Below are 22547 nucleotides of genomic sequence, written 5' to 3'. Positions count from 1 at the left end.
TAATGCCTTGCCACATATGCTGGGAGTCTGAGCTGTCCTCTATTCACATTTTGTAGCAGCGCTTCGCCTCACTAATGCCTTTATTCAGATTTGACATAGCTGTTTTATAAGCCTCTGGATCTCCCTCCGTGAAAGCATTGTCAAATACCTTCAACAGATTTTGAACATCTCTGTTCATCCAAGGTTTCTGGTTGGGGAATGTACAAATACTCTTAACAGTGGTAACAAGTGTCCATACAGAAGTTAATATAGGCTAAAACACATGAGGCATAGGTGTTTAAATCTGTGTGGTTGTCCTGAGTAGTTTCCCATTTGAACATATCCTAGTTTGAGTTGTCAAAGCAGTCCTGTCATTTAGTCATGGCTCCCTCTAGTAGCTCATCCATAATGTTGGGAGGAGGAGGTAGAATAAATCTTTTTAAATTCCTTGCAGACGCATTGTGTGAGCTAGTCCTATCTGAGTTATGTGGGTTAGTGTTCTTAAAAATAAAGTAATATAAGTAAAAGAATGGCATCCATGCATGCTGCCACCATCTCACACTACACGTACCACCTACCTAAAGATTGTTGCAGACCACATACAAGCCCTCATGGCAATGATATTACCTGATGACAGAGACCTCGATCAGCAGGATAATGAACCCCACTCTTCCAAGGCACTTGCAAGTTCCCAGACATTTCTGGGGGGAAGGGCCCTAGCTCTCACCCTCTGATCCAACAGGACCAATACGTGCTAAATGGGATTGAGATCCGGGCTCTTCGCTGGCAATGGCAGAACACTGACATTCCTGTCTTGCAGGAAATCATGCACAGAACAAGCAGTATGGCTGGTGGCATTGTCATGTTGGAGGGTCATGTCAGGATGAGCATGTAGGAAGGGTACCACATGAGGGAGGAGGATGTCTTCCCTGTAACGCACAGCATTGAGATTGCCTGCAATAACAACAAGCTCAGTCCAATGATGCTGACACACCGCCCCAGACCTTGACAAACCCTCCACCTCCAAATCGATCCCACTCCAGAACACAGGCCTCAGTGTAACACTCATTCCTTTGATGATAAACGCAAGTCCGACCATCACCCCGGGTGAGCCAAAACCGCGACTCGTCAGTGAAGAGAACTTTTTGCTAGTCCTGTCTGGTCCAGCGAAGGTGGGTTTGTGCCCATAGGCGATGGTGTTGCCAGTGATGTCTGGTAAGGACTGGCCTTACAACAGGCCTAAAAGGCCCTGTAGTGCTGTCTTAGGTATATCACAGTGTGGACATTGCAATTTATTGCCTTGGCCACATCTGCCGTCCTCATGCCTCGATGCAGTATGCCTAAGGCACGTTCACGGAGATGAGCAGGTACCCTGGGCATCTCTCTTTAGGTGTTTTTCAGAGTCAGTAGAAAGGTCTCTTTAGTGTCCTACGTTTTTAGTGCTCACCGTGCTGGCCTCATACCCGTAGGTAGACTGGTGTGGCGTGCTTTCTGACGACAGCGAGCCGAGACCGCAACATTGCCATGGTCATGTCCTCGCAAAGTCTCCTGACTTTAGTCAAACAGAATCCTGCCTCATCAACATACACAAAAATTTGTGGGCATTCATCATCCTCCAGCTCTTTCATAGTTTTGTTCATGGTTTTCAAGTATAATGTCATGTATCAATCGGCATTATTTTTCTTGTTGATGTCACACAAAAAAAAGATACAATTAACAAATTAATAATTGCCTAATTATCAAAATGAGCCTTTATTATATTTATTATTCAATTAGTTTTTATTCTAATAGAACATACAGTATCTTACACTGGAGGGAAACTTTGCTATAATTACACTGTATAAAAAATAAAAAAAGATGCAGGAAGTTGATGAGCCTAATTACCTAAATGAGCCTTATTTATAATAAATTACATTTACTATTCAGTTTATTTTTATTCAAATAGAACATACACTGATAAGCCAAAACATAATGTTGATCATCTCTTAACAAGGCCACATGTCAAGGTCTGGGTAGATTATATGGTAAGATAACAATCGGTTCTTGTAGTCAACATGTTGAATGCAGGAGAAATGGGCAGGCATAAAGACCTGAGGGACTTTGACAACAGGCCAAATTGTTATGGCCAGACAACTGGGTCAGAGGATCTCTGGAACAACAAGGCTTGTGGGGTGGTCCCAGTCAGCAGTGGTGAATACCTACCGGCAGTGGTCCGAAGAGAAACAAACCACAAACCGGCGACATGGTGTTGGGTGCCCAAGGCTCATTGATGTGCAAGGGTAACGAAAGCTATCCCGTCTGGGCCGAAGACGACAGAAGGTCTACTGTGGCACAAGTCACAAACAATTTTAATGATGGTTATGGGAGGAATCTGTTACAACACAAATAGCATCGCACCCTGCTGCGTAGCCTCAGAACGGTCAAAGTGCCCATGATTACCCCTTTCCACTGTCGAAAGCGCCTACAATGGGCACACGAGTGTCGGAACTGAACTTTGGAGCAGTAGAAGAAGGTCGCCTGGTCCGATGAGTCATGTTTTCTTTTACATCATGTGGACAGCCGTGTACATGTGAGCCATTTATCTGGGGAAGTGATGGCACAAGGATGCACTGTGGGAAGACGACAAGCCGGTGGAGAGGGTGTGATGCCCTGGGCAATGTTCTGCTGGAAAACCACGAATCCGACCATTCATGTGGACTTCAATTTGACATGTGTCACCTACCTAAACATTGTTGAAGACCAGGTACACCCCTTCATGGCAATAGTATTCCCTAATGGCACTGGCCTCTTTCAGCAGGATAATGTGCCCTACCACACTGCACATGGAGTTTCAAAACAAAGTTCAGGATGAGCATGTTCATTTAGTCCGACCCCAATCACATCGCCAGAGTAAGCGTAAATAAACAGCTGCTTATATCCATGCTGTAAGGATTCCTTGTTTTGGTGCCAGATACCACAGGACAACTTCAGGGGTCTTGTAGAATCCACGCCTCGGTGGAGGACCAAAGCATATTAGGTTTTGGCTCATCTGTGTATATTACACTGGAGGGAAACTTTGTTTTAAAGCCTTTTATGTACTTGCACTTCTATTTGCAGTGCAATGCCATGTAAGACAATGGATGGCTCCTCATTATTGAGGTTCTGGCTTTTTTCCTTAAAACATTTAGAAACTTTAACTTCAATTGCCAAAGTTGTAATAAAAATGAGGTGTAATAGAAAACACTTCTGATTCTGAATACCCAAATGCTGTGATATCCTCAATTCTTGATGCACACTGTTAACATTTACACTAGCCAGGAACTTAAGACATCTCAGAATATGTTTCAGTTGTTTTCACTGCGTAGCAGGAGAGTGGTTCTGGGTCAGTGGAGATTATTTTAACTATATGGCTTGGTCTCAGGTGAGATGGCACTAAGGTCCAGCCACAAACCTCTGTTGTGGAGTCCTGGACAATAAATAAATATACTAAGTAAATAAACTAAATAAACTAAGGTCTGGCAGTCACAGAGACTGTGAGGAGAAGCTTAACTTAATTTGTTCTTAGCAATCATTTTTGCTGGTTCACCTGATTTTATCCAGCAGAGGGCAGGACTGCACCTGCCTGAAAATGTTGCCTTTGAAACCTTGAACTTTCCCCTGCTGCAGGAAAGAGTTAATGTCTTATTTATATATAAATATAAAAATACACAACATATTCAGGTAGTACCATAGAGCATAACGTATTAACATGCAATATAAATGATATTCAGACATGTGTTTGTTTAAAAAAAAGTAATTGGTGTCATTGTAATTTTGTTGAATTACACATTTTATTTTATTTCTTTGTGTATGTGTGTATGTATTGATGATTGTTGAGGAGTGCTGATTGTGTATTTGGTGACCTATTAGTATAGCAGTATTTGTTTTGTAATTGAGTCTCTGCTAGGGGTGCAGTTTTTATTTTTGGGCTGCCTGAACATTTTACACTCTGGGCCCCAACATCTCATCCCAACACATACAAAAACACATGTTATTAATAGAAGTGAACATAATTACGACTGCACATTCAATTAGAAATCAAATTTGAGTTGGAAAAGTTAATTAAAATAACTTAAAGGTGCAATATGTAACAATTTTCATGTAATATTCATGTAACTCGTGAGGTGTCAGCTGTACAGTTCTGTGTGCCAGATTTATAAAGCACTTCAAAGTCAAAAGGTTGAATGGCTAGGAACCACCGTGTGATCCTAGCATTAGTGTCTCTCATTTGCCCAAGCCAGGACAAAGAGTGATGGTCCGTTTCTAATCTGAATGTTCGACCTATCAGGTAATAATGCAGTGAGTCCAGTGCTCACTTAATAGCCAAACACTCCTCCACTGTGGAGTACCTAGACTCACAGGGAAGAAGTTTCCTGCTAATATAGGCAACAAGTTTAAGTTGTTCTGGATCTCCCTGCAACAACACAGCACCAATGCCACGTTCTGAGGCATCCTGTCTGAACACTCAATGACCTAGCACAAAACCCAAGTAATATATGCGCAGCGTAGTTCTAGCGTGAAGACTAGCAGCTGTACATCATCGCACCATTAGCTGGGTAATTCCCAGCCAAACGCATGTAAGCCATTGCTTTATAAGTCTGCTCACAATCTATCACATTGCTGTTTCAGTGTGCTAACATGGCAACCTCCACCACCACCAGTTGAGTCCCGTCCTGCTCGGGGGTAGGCTCCTCACCCCTGCCTCCTATCTCCGGCAGGATATGACAGTTCCGAGTACAAATTCTTTGGACCGCCAGACAGGGCCTACGCCAAAGAGAGACATTACTTTTATGTTTTATATTCATCAAATAAATGTCATCTTAAATCTCACTCAAGTCTGCAAGTCTTCCTGATAGAACTGAGTTTCTCTCTTAGCCAATGCACACTTGTCAGGTCAAAGAGTGAGGCCCGCACCCTTGATCCTAGTCAGTACCTTATTAAGGTTAAGTAGTTGTTCTTCCCACGTTTGGCTGTAGATGACGATGTCATCAAGGTATGCAGCTGCAAACCCCTCAGTACCTTTGAGAAGCTGGTCCATCATTCGCTGGAAGGTAGATGGTGCTCCATGTAGGCCAAATGGAAGGACTCGGAAATGGAAGTGGACCCCAAGGTGTTCTAAAGGCTGTCACCTCCTGGCTTCCAGAAGTCAACAGAACTTGCCAATTGTCTTTACACAGGTCGAGGGTGCTGATGTAGGTCGCTTTACCCAGCTGTTCCACAAGGTCATCAACACTAGGCATGGGATTAGGGTCAAACTTAACTCACATTGTTGACCTTCCTGAAGTCCAAATAGAAGTGGAGACTGCCGATCTTTCTTGGGCACCAGGATCATTGGGCTGCTCCACTCACTGGTAAATGGCTCAATGACCTCAAGATTCTGCATGGCCTCTAATTCCTCTTCAATGACAGGAAGGAGCCATTCATGTACCCTGTAGACAGGCTGGCGGATGGGTTTAGGATCATGCAGGGTAATGTGGTGTGACACCAGGCTGGTCCATCCAGAAATAAACATCAAAACAAAGACAAAACCTGCTGTTATAAAAGTTCTCCCTCTGACAATAATCATTAATAGACAACAGTGGGATGAGACAAGCTGCCCATTGGCCACGCGGCCAGCCCCAAAAGTCTAGGAACGCTTCTGGATCATCCACCGCCCCCATTTTCTGTAATGTGGGAGGGGGCAAAGGGGGGCTGGTGTCCGGGTTCGGCTTCCTGGCTGAGGAGGCTCCGGATCGCAAGCCGGTCCTCTGCTTGAGCCCGTAGGATCTCAAAAAAATGGTGACCTTGGTCTTGCCGGAGCTCAAGCAGGGTCTGATGGTGGTTCTGATGCAAACCAAAGAGGGACTGGAGGACCTCTGCCAACTGGGAGGATTCTACAGGGCGACTTCCATCCATCAACTTGGATAAATGTCCCGGGTTTCGGCACCAGTGTGAAGGTTCCCAGGGACGACACTAGTTAATAGGTTCCTTCAACTCAAGTGAGTACTTTTATTTAGTTTCACAAGGCATCACTGCACGCCAGCTTCACAGAGGGAAAATAACTTAATATTTCAGCTTCACAATATTCCTTAGTTTGAACATTTTAGGTTCACAGAACTTTCTGATCTACACTCTCTCTCCTTGGTCTGCTGGCTATGTGGCTCTTTTATGCCACTCTACCCGTGTTCACTGTAATCAGAAAGGCATAATTTAGCTCAGATGCAAGCACCCTTACCACTCTCTCTCTCTCTCTCTCTCTCTGGACAGACACTTGACCATGCCCCCGCTGCCACAGTGGTTTAATTCAGATTTTGTGGTCTGCGCTGCACTGTTTTGCGCAAAACACAATCCAGTCAAGCCTGGTTTGTGAAAGTGAATGGAAAAGGGGTCAGTTGAGAAAATCTCATTTGCTTTCAGGTACATTAAATTATGACACATCAAGATGCATTGCACCAAAAAGTAATTGAGAGCTTGAGTGGAATGGTGTGTACATCATACACAGCTATTGTACGGCTTCAGAAGTGTTGGAAAGGCTTGGATTTATAATTTTTTTTGAGCTTGACCCATTCAAATTTATTTGGAAAGAGAAGTGGGGACAGTTGTTGTATAACTTTTTTTTCTTTCTTTTTTTTTTGCAATTAAATTTTTTTTTTTATTCATAAGTTAACACAAAGAAACAAACAACATATGTATAATGAATCAATCACTTTTAACATTAAACCCCTACTATAACCCCTCCCCCTACCAATCTCCCAACCTTCCATGACCACCCTACGAACACCCCTGTGGTCAATAGAAATAGACACAAACACATAAAAAAACACAAAACGACAACAACAAAAAGAAAATACAATAATCAAGTATAATTAATAACTAAACTCTGAATTACTCTCTCCACCGCCACTCCTCGAGACTCCCTCAAAAACGCTAAATAATTACCCCATTTCTTATTGAAAAAATTCCGAGCTCCCATCCTTCTGCTCGACCACTCCTCGAAGGCAGCCACCCTCCCCATCTCCGCACACTACTCTGGGAATGAGGGTGCTCCATCTGACTTCCATCCACTTAAAATAACCTTTCTACCAATCATCACACTGGTCAAAACCCAATTTTTTATGCACTTATCCTCCAATTTTATGACCTCCCCATCTCCAAAAAATACAGAGTCTGGGACAGAATGAGATTTTAGTGTTCAACACATCACATACAAAACTTTGCACCATCAACCAAAATTATTGGATCTTTTGACACACCAAAAAAACATGGGTGGTGTATCCATCTTCTGAATGGCATCTCCAGCAGGTGGGTGTGTCCTTAAGACCAAGCCTATACAATTTAGAAGGAGTCCAATTTAAAATCTGAAATTGCACAAGGCGCACCCTTGCATCTCTAGATGCAGACTTGACTTTTTTAGAATCCTAGCCCACACTCCCTCCTCCAATAACAAATGTAAATCTTCCTCCCATAATCTTTTGAGAGAATTTAAAGCTCTGTCCCCCAGAATCTGAATTAGCAGGGAGTAACACTGATGCCTCATGACCTTTTCCAAAAGCAGAAATCCCCACTCCCATAGTATCTGCCGCACTAGAGGGGTGTGTGCCACTCCCAAAAACAATGCAGAGTAGGTGGCACAGCTGTAAATACTTATAAAATTGAGATCTGGGAATCCCAAAATGTTGAATACAATTTTCAAAAGATCTCAACCCCTCAGCATTCGGTCACCGAGCACATTAAATCCCTTCACAATCCAACCTGACCAACAGAAAGGGACTTATTTATACATAGTTTAGGGTTCAGCCATATGCTCGAGGCTATGTTTAAATAAATACCTGAGTTAAACACTCATGTCCATATCGAGTGTAAATACTGAGATAACGGGGTGTAACATATCTTCTCTGATTAGATTGACTTCCAGTTCAATACAAAACTTTGCACCATCAACCATCATTGGCTCTCTCAGGTGGAAGCAACCAATGAGCCAAATGTCAAATGCATAATAATAAAATTAAATCTTGGGTAGGCCTACCCACCTTTGTCAATCGGCCTATGTAACTTATTGAAATTTAACCTGGGATGCTTACCATTCCAAATGAAGGACTTCACTATGTTATCAAATAGGGGGACATCTAAAGAGAGAGACTGTAACAGGTAGTTGAATTTTAGAATACAATTAATTTTAATTGCATTAACCTTTCCAATCATTGATAAATGTAATGAAGCCCACCTGCCTACATCGTTCGAAAATCTTTTTATTAAGGGATCAAAATTAACTCTGACTAAATCAGACAAATTTCCTGTTAATAAAATTCCCAAATACTTAATGCCCTGTTTAGGCCACTGGAAGGTGCCCAGCTGGAAGGTCATTACTGGACAGAACACTGTCAGAGCCAAAGCTTTGGATTTAGATCAATTGACATTGTATCCTGAGAACATGGAAAAGGAATGAATAATTATGTGGAGGCAAGGCATAGATCTTGTGGGGTCAGAGACAAATAATAAAATATAATCTGCGTAAAGCAAAAGTTTAGGTGCCATACCTCCCGCCACGGAAAATCCTTCTCCTTTCTTATCGTGGCTGCTAATGGTTCCAGGGCAAGACAGAACAATAATGGGGAAAGAGGCAACCCTGCCGAGTGCCCCTATCAGGAGTAAAATAATCTGAAATTATTATTTTTTGTACCTCTGCTACAGGGTGTAACTTAATTCATTTCCATTTTTCTGTTGAACGATTCCATTATTTTTTACAATTCCATTAATTTTTATTTATTTGAATTCATTTGATTTTATTTTCTTCTCTCTCTCTCTCTCTTTCTCTCTCTCGCTCTCTCTCTCTCTCTCTCTCTCTCTCTCTCTCTCTCTCTCTCTCTCTCTCTCTCTCTGTCACACAAATGCTATGTTTGAAAGGCAAATTTGGACAAGCATTATTTACATCCCCACTGAAGATCTTCCTTTTGGTCTTTCTTTCTTTTTCCAGCCCTTTCTATCCAAATTTGTTTACACATATTTAGAAAGTCGTAGGAATGTTTTTTCTTTTGTTGTTGAAAGAAATGACATTGCAAAAATAATATTCACTTTTGTAAATTAATACATAGTACATAATAACCTACATCTGCCAATGACGAAAATTCTGTCATTTACTTCTGCATTCCAAACCCTGAAATGTGAAAGTGATTTTATTGTGTTTTAAAGGGGGAGGACTTTTCCCCTCCTAAAACACCTCTGGCATCCCTTCATTGAAACTTGACATCAGGAAAGTTGTTGCAGGTGTTCAGATTTCAAAGTTTATGAAGGCAAAAAAAAAAAATATTTTGAGAAACTTGCACTAATGGATCGCACACAGTAAGACCAGAAACATGTATTAATAAAGCCTTGCAAAATAGTATTTCACCTGTTTGTGTGGCAAAGACCTGTTTCTCATTAATTATTCTATCTCTCAGTTTTTTGTTGAAACAATTGTTATCAATGTAAATGTGAACATTTAAAACTTCATATGACACCATTACATATGTACTGTATGTAATTTCCATTTATATGTATATGTATCTTGCTATAGGTACATTTAAATTTCATCATTATAGGGACATGTGAAAGTCCTTAGAAATCAACATTATTTTGCTGAGTGGCTGATGTCTGATTTTCACCTCCAACTGGCTGATGTGACATAATTTCTTAACATATACCGTCAAATAAAGGTCACATTATCATGACATAATGGGATGGACAGTCAAATCAAGGGATACACTCACATAAATAACTCTACTATCAGTGTTAAAATACACATTTACCACAAAAAAAATACATGCTATTGACAGAATGTAATATTAAACTCTTATTTAGTACTTATTTTTATCAAAGATGTTTAAGATGCAGCTTTGGGAAAATTAGGAAATGACACTAGTGCAATAAATTAACATGATTTCGCTTATAAAAAAAAAAAGAAAAAAAGAAAAGGCCTATCATAGTGTGTAACATTACAAATAGTCTTAAGTCTTTTTAACAAACCTATTAAATTGTAATCAGTTGAAATGATAAATACCATAACTTGTACTGGGGACTTAAAAGGTGACAAATTTTAGGAATTAACCAATAAAGAAATGGAACTGGTGAGTTGTAAAAACCTTTTTACAGCATGAAAACCTTTTTACTACAATATAATGTGTAATTTCGGCATGTTCGTTTTTTTAGTATTTTAATTCAATTTGTATGAATGTGTTGTCCATGATAAACCATGTGACTCAATTATTGGGTCTCATCAAAGGAAAGTTATATTTCTTAGAGGTTGCGCTTTCATTGCTCATTAAATTTGATGCCATTCTTAGATGTATTTCATTTAAGTCTCATGTTTTTTTTTCTGAAGTAAGAATGTACAGCTTTAAGTTTAATGTGTATAGCACAATCCAAAGTAATTTGTCATGTGGGAGTTCATACTGAATTCAGATTTTGGTGTCATTTAAAACATTGTTGAAATTTCTTCTGAAACTCTATAGAAGACACTTGAGGAATTACACAAGTTTTTTGTCAGGAAAAAAAATCTGAGAAAAAAAGAGACTTTAAGTTAACATCTCAGTTGCCCTGCTATTAATCTCATTGTTGTCTAAAAGAAAGAAATGAGATCTGAAGTGATGTCATTTGTATTTTCTTTCTACACAGTCAAAAACTGGACTAAGTACACTCCAAAAAACTTTGGGTTATTTATTTTACCCAATAGCAGGGTTAAACATATTGGGTCGTTCTGTTGGGTTATTCCTAACGTTTATTGGGTTGTTTCTATAATAACGCACCACTGGTCTCCCCAGGACATTTTAAATTTCAACGGTCGACCAGTGCTACTGTAAACAGAAGATACAGAGGTAAGTTAATATTATCACGGTATATGAACGCTGATTAATTAAATAATTCAATAATTTCCCCTTCATTTGGGGTCTGCTGTATTGCTGCTCACTTGACTACCGACATAACACTTTCTATAAAGCCAGCCTATTTTAAACTGTGGCGTAGAAACTATTCATTGGGATGCTCCCCCTCACTTTCTGTGTTCGTCCCGACAAAATTTTGGAAATCATTCATAGTATTTCAAATATTTGGCCGACGCGCAAAGAAATTGTAAGACGCCTCGGATTTAAGACTCATTATCAGGTGTTGCAGACCCGGCAGTTTTTCATCAACTGAAAGAAAAGTATATTGTCATTTCTACAGTGTAACATTAAAATAATTCAAAGCGGAAATATGAAACATTTTATCTAGAAAGTTATATCTGCAAGGCACTAAATTATATAATACACAAATTGGACTCAACAAGATATTACACCAGGGATCACGTCACAGCTGAATCTCAGTCTACTTCATACCATGTCTCAGCCAAACTCCAGACTCGGACTCTTTCTTGATCCCATGCCCCATGCCCGATCTCGCCACGCCCCACCCCTCAAGACACCCCCCCTCCCCCAAGCTCCCTATAGAACAATGGACTTATGTCATGTTTATTCTGTTTTTGATCATGTGTTGGGGCGTCGGGAGCTGCCCCTTAGAGGAGGGAATTTGTCATGTTTATTCTGTTGGTTCCTGTTTTTCCTGTCTTTTATTTTGAAAAGTTTGTCCTGCTCATGTCTTCAGGACCTTCATTTTGAAATTTGTTCACTTCCTTGTCTAGTCATGTGATTATTCTGTTCCCGCCATGTTTCATGAGTTTTTTTCTCATTGGTTCCTTTGTTTATTAGTCTTGTCTTGTTATTGGTTCATGTTTCATTGTCTTGTTATATTGTTTTCAGTCTTGTTACCCATGTCAATGTATTTTAGCCCTCATGCTTGCCATTGTTCTTTATGGAGTATTGTTAATGTAACTTTGTTGTTTTGTTTTGTTTTGTTTTGTTTAAACCAAGCCAAGCCAAGATTTAGTCAATTAATGTTTTGTTTGTGTCAAGTCATGTTCATGTTTATGTTTCATTTGTCTAGTTAGGGTTTTTGGATCTCAATTTTGTTTAATAAACTGCACTTTGTTCGTCTCTCCATCATCATCATCTTAATTTGTGTCCACAAGGATGGTAAAACCAGAAATCACATAGTTGTGGGGACCACACAAGGACAATTACATGATTTTATTTTATTGTCAACCATTGGCAACATTCAGCCCGTTTCGCGGCTGGCACACCGGGAAAAGTCCCGGATCTTCTCATGGCCAGTCCACCCCTGCATACTGTAACTGCGACCTCGTGGTGCTTTCTCTAAATTATACCGCAGCTCAAGAATTTATTCCAGTGCGCGTCATGCTGCTTTATAACGCTTGAACGCATCCTGACGCTAGGAAATATCCCCAGGGAATAGACACATACCATGACGCGAAAATATACGCAGTGTGCTATACTGTAGGCCTGGTTTGTCAAGTGTTGCACCTCCACCGTCTTATTGCTCATATTGTATAAACAGAACTATGAGCTGATCATAGCGGATCCATATAGCGGAATCAGCTGATCCGGATACGACACTTATTTATATCTGGACGGCAGAGATTAGGACATGAGCGGCGAATCTACAAATTTGATACGCGGCGAAATGGTTTCGCCCTCTAAAGTACCCTCATGCAGATCTAACCGCAGAATGGTGGTGTGTGTGTCCTTGCTGGTGCCGCTGATTGTCGGTTTCGTGATACTGTGCGCTTTGGCGGCCGGACCGCTCCACGCACAGTGCACGGTTGAGTGGTATGTAAACCGCAATCACCACAACTAGCCATAATCCCGCAGAAAAACAGCATTTACCGTATATACGCCTATTATATACTGAGATTATAGATGTTTCACATCATTCAATATTGTAAATGTATGTATTATTAAATACAAGTATAGCCTAGAGGAAGATGGAAAACCACTGAACAAATCTTATCTCTACATTCTATTGACGGCTGGCTCTTATAAATCTTGACATTTTATCTGAACATCAACATTTGTGAGATTTATTACATCAGAACGGTTTTAAATGGCAATTGATCTTATGTGTCTCAATGGATAATAGTGATCTGTGAATTTATGTTTTATTTTTAATTTTTATGTCCGTTAGTTAACAGAGTATTTTGTGGATAAATGTGTTAAGATATGTGGAGTAAATAAAATAGTATGATTATTTTTAAATAAAAATAAAAAAAAGAGAAAGAATCCATGAGTCAGATACATAATCTTCATATTTAATAATAAAATATAGGCTAAAAAAGTGGATCAATTCAATCTGAATTAGTATTGCTATTATGACATCTTTTTAATAAAAAATGATGGGCATCTGAATATGTATACATTTGTAGACTGTTTATTAATTCATACAATTAAGGTTAACTTTGAGATTAACATTTTTTTGGGATTCTGTTATTTGATTTGTCTGTCATTTTTTAATTATTCAAATAAATTGTCAAAATACTTAATTTTGCAGATAACTTAAAAAAAAAAAATACATTATTCAGAATGGTGTCAGATGCTTTGTATACACTGATGAGCCAAAATATTTCCTGTCAAATATGATGTTGGTCTTCTGTGTGCTGCCAATCAGTGGCAACCCGCCAAGGCATGGACTCTACAAGACCCCTGAAAGTGTCCTGTGGTATCAGGCTCCAAGACATAAGTAGCAGATCCTTCAAGTCCTGTAAGGTGAAGCCACCATGGATTGGACTTCTTGGTCCAGTACATCCCACAGATGCTCAATTGGATTGAGATCTGGGGAATTTGGAGGCCAGAGCAACACCTTGAACTCTTAATCATGTTCCTCAAAACATTCCCAAACAATGTGTGTAGTGTGGCAGGGCGCATTATCCTGCTGAAAGATGCCACTGCCTTCAGGAAATACTATTGCCATGAAGGGGTGTACCTGGTCTGCAACGATGTTTTGGTAGGTGGCATGTGTCAAATTGACATCCACATGAATGTCCGGACACAGGGTTTCCCAGCAGAACATTGCCCAGAGCATAACACACCCTTCTCCGGCTTGTCGTCTTCCCACAGTGCATCCTGGTGTCATCCCTTCCCCAAGTAAACTGCGCACACGTACACGGCCGTCCATGTGATGTAAAAGAAAACAGGACTCATCAGACCAGGCGACCTTCTTCCACTGCACCAAGGTCCAATTCCGACGCTCGTGTGCCCATCGTAGGTGCTTACAATTGTGGACAGGGGTCATCATGGGCACTCTGACCGGTCGGCGGCTATGCAGCCTCATACGTAGCAAGTTGCGATGCACTTAGTGTTGTGACACATTCCTCCCGTAACCATCATTACAATTTTATGTGACTTATGCCACAGTAGACCTTCTGTCAATGGGATAGCCTTTGTTGCCCTCGCACATCAAGGAGCCTTGGGCTCACAAGACCCTGTTGCCGGTTTGTTGTTTGTCCCTCCCCTACTGTTTGTAGGTACTCCTTGTCAACGTCGCTCAGGTCTTTCAACATGTTGACTACGAGAACTAATTGCTTGCCATCTAATCTACCTAGACCTTGACATGTGGCCTTGTTAGGAGATGATCAACATTATTTGCTTCACCTGTCATAATGTTTTGGCTCATCTGTGTACATTCTGTTCAAGTGAAAAAGGTAAAGTTAGACCCTTGAGGAAAGATGCCCCCTTCAGATTTGGGGCAGAAGGCCTCCAGTGGAACATTGTTGCTAGTGTTATTAATGTTTTATTTAATAATTATTATAATTCATGGGGTTATTATTTATTATTTAATAATTCCATGAGTTACATTTCAAAAATCTTCACAATTAATTATAACCTATAGGCTAAAAAAGTGGAACAATTCAATCTGAATTAGCATTGCTATTATGACATCAATTCATACAAATAAGGTTAAGTTTGAGATTAATATTTTTTTGATCGGGATTCAGATGTATTTTATACATTCTGTTTAAGTCAGATATCAGCTGGGACAGGTTTACCCAGGTATGGGGTCATCTTTCCCCAGTAGTATCTAAAAGGGGGCATCTACCTTCATCTTCCCCAAATTAGGCCTATTGAGTTCTACATGCTTGTTTTTTTATTTTCAGATTTTTAACATGGTTTTGTTTTTTAAGGAAAATTGGCATCCCCTGCTTTGACGTCTCCTCTCTTTTGGTCAACCAGCTAAAAGAGTGGTCAACAGAATCATGTCCCGGAAAGAGTCAGAGATGCTTTTATTCTGTGAGTGTGTGTGGATATAAAGACGAAAAAGTGTAACAAAGCAGCTGTGGTGGTTCAAATTCAAGCACTTGTCTCTGTTGTATAATGTTATTCCAGCTAACTTTGAATTATTTAAAACTTACAAATTACAACTCTGAGCAGCTGAGGTATTTAACGCTTTCAAAACTCTCACATACATAACAAGCAAATTCACTGTATGCACTAATTTGTAGAAAAGGCAAACTAATCTTGAACTTCTCAATTTCTGAGGGTTTCTTGTGTAGTTTTCTTGGTGTTCTCCTGTCATGTTTTTAGGCATAGGCTTTCAGGTTTATGTACTTGTAACAACCATTTGTCATATGCCATTTGTGTATGTTCTTGTAAGTCACTTTTTTAAGAAAGAGTGTGCTGAGAATATACTATAAATGTAAGGTAAACGTATGCATGGGCTGTAATTGTTTCATATCAATAGCTGGTATCAGTAAATGCAGAGGACATCACTGCTACACACACTACACCTGTGATGAGGTTTGTGGATGACATCACCTTTAACCTCACCAGTCCAGACCCAGACACCTGTGATGTTAAGGTGCGTTTGAGAAACGTACATTTTACACATTCTCCCAAATGTGTACACAATTCATTTTGATTCTATGGCTTCTATGTGTCTTTGAATCCCTCCTCAGGGCCTGTCTGTCTCCAGGAGCTGGTATGCCATTTTAGACTCAGGAACAAACTACTTGAACATGTACAACCTCATGAGAGGTGAGTGAGAGAGACTGAGGGTGAACATACATCTAAAGCAATAAGACTACCAATTGATCGTTCCTTAAGCCGTGCCTTAAAAGATCATATTAACCAATCCTATATTAGCAACTGTTGCTTTCCACCATTTTATACAGTAAATTACTCCTTTCTGAAGTAAGTTTATGTAAATATTGTGTTTTTTGATTCTGTAGTTTTACAGAATTGTAGAGAAATAATCCAACAATAGGGCAAAATAAAGACACAATACCCAAAGAGTATACACAAGGTATTATTTACTTCCCCTAACCTTTAAATACATCTCGAGAAGTGCATGTTGTGGATTAAACTTAAATATAAACTAAACGTGTAAGAACACATATTAGTAGTAATATTAGTAGGGTCATCTACATTCACACCTGATCGCAAAATGAGGTTTGAATGGTTATTTATGTATTGATTCAGATCGTAGTACTAGAGGCGACAGTAAATAAATAATTTACAGTACCATAGTAAGTATGTTGTAAAAACATTAGAAGCCGTTCTGTTCACTAATACTAATGATAACATTGTAATCACTATCAAATGAGACTTTTCCCTTTACAATGTCACACTTTATCCCAGCCCACAAAATAATAATATCCTTGCAATTTTTATCACTTTTTATTATTATTATTATGAAAGTCATGTTGTTTATGGAAATTACCTGTTCATTACATCTGTCAAACATTCTGTAAAGCTTGAGAGAGCAACTGTTACTAAGGGGATAGAGTTTAACGAAGGTTCAAATGATCAAGCCTTCCTAAAACTGATTCTCTGATTCTACAACGTTTGACTTGGAACTCGGGTTGTAACAAGAACGTGTACAAATGTTCAGATTATTCCTGTGGATACTCAAAACTCTTCTAATTTTTGTACTGTATGTCAGATTATGTCTCTCTCTCTATCTCTCTCTCTCTGTTTGCAGGTAGTGGTCTCTCCTCATCTCCTAGTTTTACAGAGTCCACAAGTGACCATTTGTGTACCCAGTTCTCTGTTGCTCAACTGCAACTTCCCGTATAAGCTTCCTGTATGCCTCTAGCTCACCACATATGAATAAAAACACATTAAAGAGCTTTTATGTACTTTTTATATTTTGTGTGAGAAATGTATTCAGTAAATAAACATGTTCAGCTTTGAAAGACAACTTGACAAAGAGCACAGTGAAATCAGTATCAATCACATCATTCATAAGTTTAAAATATGAAGCTGATACTGGTATTCATTTTACCCACAAATAATCTGTATTGGTTCTTCTGAAAAGTTTCTTACATTATCATCACTTACAAATGGTACATAGTCAGTAATCAAATGACCAAAGATTAGCCATGCAACTAAACTCAGCAAAAAATAAACGTCCTCTCACTTTCAACTGCTTTTATCTTCAGCAAATTTAAACATGTGTAAATATTTGTATGAATATAAAAAGATTCAACAACTAAGACATAAACTGAACAAGTTTCACAGACATTGGACTAACAGAAATGGAATAATGTGTCCCTGATTAAACAGGGGTCAAAATCAAAAGTAACAGTCAATATCTGGTGTGGCCACTAGCTGCATTAAGTACTGCAGTGCATCTCCTCCTCATGGACTGCACCAGATTTGCCAGTTCTTGCTGTGAGATGTTAACCTACTCTTCCACAAAGGCACTTGCAAGATCCCAGACATTTCTGGGGGGAATGGCCCTAGCCCTTACCCTCTGATCCAACAGGTACCAGACATGCTCAGTGGGATTGAGATCCCTCTCTCACTCAAAGAGCGCTCCATCAAGGGCAAAACATCTGTTAACAGACCTTAATGCAATAATTCATCACATGTTAAGCAGTGTTAAATACTAATGGAATGAAGGAAAGATGGAATTTATGACATAACCAGAAAGAATATACTAATATAATATCTAGCAGCTCTTGGTAATGTTCGATCTCCAGCGCGAAGGTTCTTTCACTTTCTGTTTTCACGCTCCCTATTATTGAGAAAGCCTATCTGTTGTTAAATCCTATAAGACGTGTCCAAAAAACAATGATAATCCGTTCACATGTGGAAAGAAAATCTAAAGGTCATTAATTAATACATTTAATTAATACGTTAAGTATTAAAATAAAATCTGAATTGTCTGCAAAATAATTATCCCGACTGATTAGCCCCTGATACGTCTCTCAACATACACCACACACACAGTTACATATTGCCTAAACTTTATTGAAAACACATCAAAATGGAGAAATTTCTTGTGAGGACCAACAAGCCAACCGACGCACCACCAGCTGCAAAAAAGCTTCGAAGGTACGATGAAGCATACCTGCAATTTGGGTTTACAGTCACGGCTGATCTGAGACCTCAGTGTGTCGTGTGTGCCGAGGTGCTGGCAAACGACAGTATGAAGCCCTGCAAATTAAATAGGCACCTCGAAACAAAGCATGCTGGCATTAAAAATAAACCAGCTGAATATTTTAAAAGAAAGCTTGATGGCCTCCATCAGCAACAGGCAACCATTTCAGTGCACAGCACTGTGTCTAAACAGTGTTTGGAGGCATCGTATGTAGTGGCCAAAAGGATCGGTAAACTGGGTAAACCGCATACAATCGCCGAGACTCTCATTTTGCCGGCAGCGCAAGACATGTGCAGAATAATGATAGGCGATAGTGCAGCAGCCAAACTCTGTGCAGTACCACTGTCCAATGACACAGTCGCTAGGAGAATTGTAGACATGTCCAATGATATCAGAGAGCAACTGATTCAGAGAGCAACTGATTCAACAGTTCGTAAAAAAGAGTCCTTACTACGCGCTGCAGCTGGACGAATCCACTGATATTGCTGGGCAGGCACAGCTCCTCACCTATGTCAGGTATCTGCGGGACAAGGCGATTGAGGAGGATGTCCTGTTTTGCTGGCCTCTTCAGTCGCACACTACAGGAGAAGCCATTTTCAATGTCCTTGATATTTTTATCCGTGAAAATGGTTTGGCTTGGGACCGATGCGTTGGCCTATGCTCGGATGGTGCGCAGGCAATGACGGGGCTTGAGCGTGGCCTAGCTGCTCGCGTTCAGCAAGTAGCTCCACTTGTGAAATGGACACATTGCATGGTCCATCGCGAAGCACTAGCTGCTAAAAAAATGCTGGTTCTCTTTGACTCCGTGCTGAACCAATCCGTGAAAATAATAAATCTCATCAAATCATGGCTCGCTTGTTTGAGGTCCTCTGCCAGGAGATGGGGTCAGGGCACGAACAGCTGCTTCTGCACACTGAAGTTCGCTGGCTCTCCAGGGGGCGGGTGTTACAGCGGTTGTATGAGCTGCGAGAGGAGGTGAAGTGGTTTTTGACAGAAATCAAATCAGATCTGGAGAAGCATCTGGATGACACTATGTGGCTTGCGTCTCTGTCCTATTTGGTCGATATATTTGACCGCTTGAATGGCCTCAATCTGTCTTTGCAAGGCCGTGAAACTCATATTTTGCTCCTTGCAGACAAAGTGCACGCCTTCACACAAAAACTAGACCTCTGGCATGGCCGCATCAGTCGAGGGAACTGCGACATGTTCCTCAGCCTTGCAGACTTTATCACTGATGCAGGCACGTCAGCAATGAGAAAACAATTTGCGACGTACTTTAAAGAGGATTATCGCTCTTTTGCGTGGGTTCGAGATCCATTTGTGTGCACAGCAAATGAGCTATCAATTGATATGCAGGAACAGCTTATTGAGCTGAAGAGTGACAGTAGACTGAAGGAACTCTTTAGCTCCTGCCCTCTTTCGTCATTCTAGGCAGCATTGATGCAGGAATACCCTGAACTCTGTGACGTCGCCTTGAAGATTCTCCTTCCTTTCGCGTCGACATATTTGTGTGAGGCAGGATTCTCAAAAATGACTGCACTCAAAACGAAATACCGCAATCGTGCACAAATCGAGGATGATTTGAGGCTATGTTTATCAAACATTGAGCCAAGAATTGAGGATCTTTGCAAGGCAAAGCAGGCTCAGGTCTCACATTAACATCACCTACCAGCAAGCTTCTGTAAAAAATGCAGATGATGCCTACTATTAGGCCTAGTAATAATAACAATAATAAAGCATAAATTAATATCAGAGGTCTGGTGCCAATTCCCAATTATAGCAATAGCCTAGTAATGATAATAGGCCTACTGATGATGATAATAACAACTAGAATGTACATTTCCTGAAGAAAATGTGAGTGGTGCTTGCCGTGGCAAAATTCGTCAAATAGCATTTTTGTAATAATAATAATAATAATAATAATAAAAACAATAAAGCATGTAGCATGCAGCTTGCTTTACACTACGTCTTATTCACCCATTTACACACACATTCGCACACACATTCAGACACCAATGACGGCAGAGCTGCCATGCAAGGCACTAGCCTGCCATTGGGAGCAACTTGGGGTTCAGTGTCTTGCCCAAGGACACTTCGGCATGTGGAGTCGTGTGGGCCGGGAATCGAACCAACCCTGCAATTTGTGGACAACGCACTCTACCACCTGAGCGACAGCCACCCTAAGAAAGTTTTTATAACTTTGACCTTAATTGCCTACCGTCTGTAAGCTGTTAGTGTCTTAATGACCGTTCCACATGTGCATGTTCATTAAATTGTTTATGGTTCATTGAACAAGAATGGAAAACATTGTTTAAACCCTTTATAATAAAAATCTGTAAAGTTATTTGGATGTTTACAAAATTATCTTTAAAATACAGTGTCCTTAAAAAGGGACATTTCTTTTTTTGCTGAGTGTAAAGGGATTAGACGGGCAAGGGCGGGCCGGGTGGATATGCGCTGAACATATTAAGAAGGGCATTCGTTTCCAAATGAACTTCTCTGCCATGTTACTTTTCAAGGTGAACGGCCTCCAGATGTTATTCAGGGAGGGCAATATATAATCTCTCTCAGGCTCACCTTAATGCTGGGTGGTTGGTGAGTAAGTTCTACTGATTATCTTGCCTGATCACCCCATTCTGAACTTATTTTGACTGATTAATTCATTTTCTTTTTCTTTCCCCAAATACATTTTTATACTCTTATCTGTATAGCATTTAAGCTCCTTATATTTTATACTATGTATATGGTGTGTATGTATGTGGTGTGTATGTATGTATATTATATTATATCTTATATTATATATATATATATAGAGAGAGAGAGAGAGAGAGAGAGAGAGAGAGAGAGGCTTAACAATATCTTTATTAGACCGTTTGTCCTTTTACCTCAATACAATAATCTTACAAAAATTTCATTTCATAAATTATATTCCTATTTCTACACATTTAAAAACAACATTTCATTTTCTCCAATTTGACAAAGTACTCTCCCCACTGACCAAATTTCAGAAAACATTACAATGTCACTGACCAATTTATAATATGTATACTCTATCTTGATTCTAGCTGTTATCATCCCTTTTAGTACCATTTCAGCATTGATTGAACCTACACCTAACATTTTATTTTTTCTAGTTTTCCATATGGACAACTTAGCTGAACCCAACAAAAAATTCAGTAAACATTTTTTCCTCCTTTCTTGAAAATTATAAATTGGACCACTTATAAAATTTTGATAAGAAAAATTCTCTCCAAACTTTATAAAAATTTGTGTTAAAAAATTAAACAATCCCTCCAACCTAAAACAATAAATAAATAAGTGATTAACCGTTTCTTCAAAGCCACAAAATAAACACTCTGTCCCCACTGCTGGATTTAGGTGTGCCACGTGTCTGTTTGTAGCTATAGCCCCAAACATTAATCTCCACTGCAAGTCTGCAGTACGCTTTTCAACAGGTGACTTGTATAGATACCTCCAACATGCCTTAAAATTTGTCCCAAACACTTCTGACCACCTCCAAGCCTTCACTCCTCTTAGCACAGTCTGATGAGTAACTTTTACACGTTACATAGAGTTCTTTCTTCTTAATATCTTGAAAACTCCCTAACTTGGGGTACTCAAATGTTAAAATCGAATGTCCAGTTTCCTCCATCTCCACCTCTTAGAGGACAAAATCCTTGTTCTTATTAATGGATTATGGAACAGTGGTTCTCCCATTATCCAGTCCTCAGGTTGTAAAATATCTCTGTGTATAATAAAAGTCTTTTTCCAAGCTGTTATCATTGACTTATAAAAAGGTGTCAAGTCTTTCAAATCCACTTCATCACTTTGCAGAAAAAAAGCTTCTTATCATACTATAATCCAGATGTTTTCCACAGAAGAGCACAAGCAACATTAATCCACCCAAAATTCTCCTCGTACAACAGTCTCTGGGCTGCTTGCAATCGAAAAGCATTTATGCGGCTTCGTACATCTATTAAGCTTTGCCCTCCTTCAATCACTGGTAGATAAAGTGCAGGCCGAGGAATCCATTTTTGACCAGACCAGAAAAAATCCACCAACTTCCTCTGAATCTCCTTAATGCTGTCATCTGGTGGCTCCAGCACATTCAGTTTGTGCCATAACATAGAGGCAGTCAGGCTGTTCGTAATTAGGACTCTACCTTTATATGATAGTTCGGGTAATAGCCAGTTCCACTTAGACAACTTAGCAACAACCTTTCCAAGCAGTCCCTCCCAGTTCTTTTCTTTATACTTATCGGTGCCCAGATACACCCCCAAAACTTTAAAACCTTCCTTTCCCCATTTCAGTCCTTCAGGAAGCTTAGG

The sequence above is a fragment of the Xyrauchen texanus genome, chromosome 14 (assembly GCF_025860055.1).
Source record: "Xyrauchen texanus isolate HMW12.3.18 chromosome 14, RBS_HiC_50CHRs, whole genome shotgun sequence".
In the NCBI taxonomy this organism is placed as follows: domain Eukaryota; kingdom Metazoa; phylum Chordata; class Actinopteri; order Cypriniformes; family Catostomidae; genus Xyrauchen; species Xyrauchen texanus.
Note: the sequence above shows the minus strand (reverse complement) of the source record.